We start from the raw sequence: 4,763 nt of genomic DNA, 5'->3' as shown, positions 1-4,763 counted from the left end.
CCGAGTACTCTACCATTGAGTTAGCAACCCCAAAATATGAAAAATTTTTCTGTGTAGATACAATCGGAATCAAAATAACAAAAGAAATGAAATTAGATGACGTAATCAAAATATTGCAATAAAAAAAACTTCTTATATCACTTACACAAAAGTAATTTTTTGTATCACAAAAAATACAATGAGACCATCATGTGCGTGAAAAGCAAGGGTCATGAAAGGGATAACTAGCTTCATTTATACACAATCGGATTATATTTGTTTGATACACTGTTGTCAATATTAATGTGAATAATGAAAAACGCCTATAATGGACAAAACAAAAGAATTATAAATGAATAAAAAACAAATGGAAATAACAATTTGAGTTGAATAACTATATTTAACTAGATAAAGTTAACAAAATAGAATAAGAGAAAATATTCTAATAATAATAAATTCTATTAAAATAATAGAAAAGAATTAAAAAAAACTACGTACTTAGATTGGCACTATAGAGATAATCAACATAGATAGACATAAAAGATGTAGGCGAAAGAAGAAATTAAGGAAGAAGTAGAAAAAAAATATATCGGGTTTGTGGATTGAATAAACCCGATATATTTTTTTTCTATTCATCTTAGATCAATTTATATCAATAAAATAAAAATCGATTTTTTCATTAGCGAAGACGCAATTTTAAGGTAATAAGTGTATAGTATGAATAGAACAAGAGAGAGGGGGAAATACTAAAGAAAAGGTTAGTCAAAGCTATATACAAGTTAAGTTATCACACCCTCGTTTTTTTATTTCATTAATAAAAATGGAATTTCGGTTATTGATTAAGGTGAAGTTCCGTAAAAACACCTGCCTTCTTTAAAATATCATGAACAGTTCCTGTAGGTTGAGCACCCTTTTCAAGGAAATATAGAATAGCAGGAACATTTAAATAGGTTTGATTCTTTATCGGATCATAAAAACCCACTTTACGAAGATCTCTTCCTTCTCTTCGGCATCGAACATCAATTGCAATGATTCGATAAACGGCTCATTGGGATAGATGTAAATTTTAAGTACCCCCCCCAGAACCGTATAAGAAGTTTTCTCCTCGTACGGCTCGAGGAAATTCAAAGTTATGTATAGAATTCTAATTAATGTCAAATAGATCTATAGATTATTAAATCAATTAGACTATGATTTAAAAATTTTTTTCTTATTCTTTTGTTTTTCTTTTGAAAAAAAAAACTCATTCTTATCCCCATAACTCAAGTTGGATAACTCTCACGCAAAGGAAAAAAAACCCTTAAGCTTAAGCATTTCATTTATTGAGCGGTCTCTAACCTCTTTATTTTTGCCTGTCTCCGTTAGAATCTATTTCGATTCTTCATTCTGATCTAGTTTAGTTATTGAGACAATTGAAAAAGATTTTTACTTGTTCCGGGATCCTTTATCCTTTCCTTGAATCATTGGGTTTAGACATTACTTCGGTGATCTTTAATCGTTTCAAAATGGTAGCAACATACCATTTTTTTTGATTTCCTTTTTATCAAAGAATCATATAAATAATGGATTCTCGTGTGATACACTTTTAATCCAATTTGATGTTTGAATTTGAAACTTGTTCGAATTGGATCCTTTCGATTTGTATACCGAACCTATACTTACGAAGTAGTTTTAACTTATTGATTGACACTAACCCTAGATCTCTGCCCTTGATAAATGAATCAATACTTTCTACTCGAGCTCCATCATGTACTATTTACATCAAAAACCCTAAAAAAAAAAAAGAGCTCGAGTGCAACCGAACAAACTATGTCGAGTCAAGAGCATCTTCATTCCTATATAATATAAAATGGTGGGTGTAAGAATCCACAGTGGATCATGTCCTTCAAGTCGCACGTTGCTTTCTACCACATCGTTTTAAACGAAGTTTTACCATAACCTCTAATTTCTTGGAACTGGTATGTAATTGATTCATTTATGGAATCATGTATAGTCATTGGGTTAGTTGGTCCATAGTAATCTATACTCTTATGACATGGGTAGTTTTTGAAAAAGTCTTAGCAATACTTCAATTTATTGAAACCCATATTTTATTGTATATATTGTATCAATAACATTTTTTTGTATGAGTGCAATATTTATTTCTCTATATATAGATATTTTCTAGATAGAGAGAGATTTTTTGAAATTTCTATAAAATCAATTAAGAAATAATTAATTACGAATAATTAAGAATCTCCATTTTTCAATTTCTTCATAGAATGGATTCACGAGTTTAACACTTCTTCGAGTACCAAGGACTCATAAGAAATAATTAAAAAGATTTACTTGATTGAAAATTTACTACCTAAATATTATATTATAATATTATTTGAATAAATTTTTGTAAAGGATTTATTACATTTGATTATGATAAATAAATGTATATTCGGGATTAACCCATCAATTAGATAGATCTAAAATAAAAAAAAAAAAAAGAAATAAAACGATAAAAATAGATAATAACAATACATACATATCAGCATTTTCTGCCTAGTTTATTTAACTTAAGAGACTCAATAATCTTTCCTTAAAATAAAGTGAAAAAGATGTATGAATTGTTACTTGGATTTACAATTATTCATTACAGACAAACATACGAAAAAATGAGGTGAAAAGAAATACATAATATGTTACATATGTAACTTGATTCTTTGTTAATCAGATTCGGGCAGATATTCAAATTGATATCTTCCGTTATGGATTAACTCCTATCTACCCCCAATTAGATCGAGTAGATGCATCATAAATAAAAAAAGGATCCTACGGGGGACTGGACTAGTTTCGGAGGTGCTAGACTATCTTGTATAAGGCGAAAGTCAAACAGATCTAGAGTAAACGATTGTTCCTACCTATTTTTTTTTATTTGACTCTAAAATTTAGTACCCTAAACCCTAAATAGGTCTTAAGTTTCTTAAGACCATTAATTCAATTCCATTAGTGCCAAAAACACAAGACCTTCGTGTTTATAATTCAGAAATCCACAGAAAAAAAATACTCGGGTTTCACAAACCATTTAAGAGATAGAGAATAATAGAGGCTTTCGCATTTCTGAAATGCATCATTATAAGAAAATAATAAAGAACAATCACATTCGATCTATATTTAGACTCTTAAGCATAAGGTTGTTTAAAACGGCAATCTATAGTCTGATATCGAATATTTTTCCATATATCTTATAATATACTATTATTATATATAATAATAATACGCATACTCTGGGACGGAAGGATTCGAACCTCCGAATAGCGGGACCAAAACCCGTTGCCTTACCACTTGGCCACGCCCCATTTATATTCAACACTAATAAACACTAATATTGGTAGTGCTTAGTCGTCAATTCCAGTACAAATATTTATAGAATAAATTAGATTGTTGCTCAGATTTTGATACGTTTATAGATCCAATTAAACTCAATTTATTGATCATTACATATAATTCCATTAAGATATTGTATGAAAGTAGGATTTCTTCTATTCTCGTTTTATTTGAGAATTGAAGGATTTTTGATTGGCTGAGTTCAAATCAAAGAAAGGTTTTTTGACCTACTTTATGTTATTAATTTTTCCCTTATCCCTTATATCATAGCAATAATAGGGGATTAATAAACTCAATCAAATCAAAAGAAATACAATTATCTTCAAGAACAAAGAAAAAAAAATTGTTATGCTTAATATCTTAAGTTTCATCGGTATCTGTCTTAATTCTTTCCTTTATTCAAGTAGTTTTTTCGTCGCCAAATTGCCCGAGGCCTACGCTTTTTTGAATCCAATAGTAGATGTTATGCCAGTAATACCTCTATTCTTTTTTTCTATTAGCTTTTGTTTGGCAAGCTGCTGTAAGCTTTCGATAATATTTTTAATACTGTCCGAGACAAATTCATGATTTACTAGAAAAAAAAAAAAAAAGATTCTAACTAGTTATAAGATCAGATAAGTTGTACATACAGTCTGAAGCTTTAAGTTGAATCCAATATTGAAATTATTCTATAGCTATGATAAATCTGGATCACTCTCATTTTCTTAATTCTTACTTTTTTCCTTTGAACGACCCTCTTCGAGTCCCCCACAATATAGAATTGTGGGTATGAAATCCAATTTTGAGTAATCAAGGACTCAACTCTTAAAATTTTTTCCTATTTATAGAAATAACTTCACTGCATTTCTTGGTGTCAAACCAGATTAAAATAGAGAATCTATTCTCTTAAAAAAAAAATGATCTTGGAGATTGTGTAATGCTTACTCTCAAACTATTTGTTTATACAGTAGTAATATTCTTTGTTTCTCTCTTCATTTTCGGATTCCTATCTAATGACCCGGGACGTAATCCGGGGCGTGAAGAATAACAAAATCAGATTTTTTTTTCCTTGCTTGATTTTGAAATGTTCTTAACATTTTATCTATTCCACATCTTTCCTCAACTATAAAAAAATACCAAGTAATTGACAGAAACGGAAAGAGAGGGATTCGAACCCTCGGTACAAAAAAATCGTACAACGGATTAGCAATCCGACGCTTTAGTCCACTCAGCCATCTCTCCCCAAATTGAAAAAGGATAATTACTATGATACATTGTATAAAAAATAGAAAATAAAGGCTTGAAAAAAGCCCTTCTTTATCTCTCTTTATTATCTTTATCTACCCCTTTATAGATATATAATTTCATTATATTGATATAGATAATTATCTAGATATATCGATGGATATCTATCAAATCGATAAAAACTTTTTTTTTATTAGGAATTC

At 29.4% G+C, this 4,763-nt stretch overlaps 1 non-coding gene across 1 annotated transcript; it reads right to left on the bottom strand.

Annotated features, from left to right (window-relative positions):
- Positions 1 to 4,469: 4,469 nt before the first annotated feature.
- Positions 4,470 to 4,557, bottom strand: TRNAS-GCU (transfer RNA serine (anticodon GCU)). The gene has a single exon. It is a non-coding gene; the product is annotated as a tRNA-Ser (tRNA).
- Positions 4,558 to 4,763: the final 206 nt, after the last annotated feature.

Source organism: Cucumis melo, unplaced genomic scaffold (assembly GCF_025177605.1).
Source record: "Cucumis melo cultivar AY unplaced genomic scaffold, USDA_Cmelo_AY_1.0 utg001134l, whole genome shotgun sequence".
NCBI lineage: Eukaryota > Viridiplantae > Streptophyta > Magnoliopsida > Cucurbitales > Cucurbitaceae > Cucumis > Cucumis melo.
The sequence above is the reverse complement of the archived record's forward strand: the minus strand, read 5'-3'. Positions and strand labels throughout refer to the sequence as shown.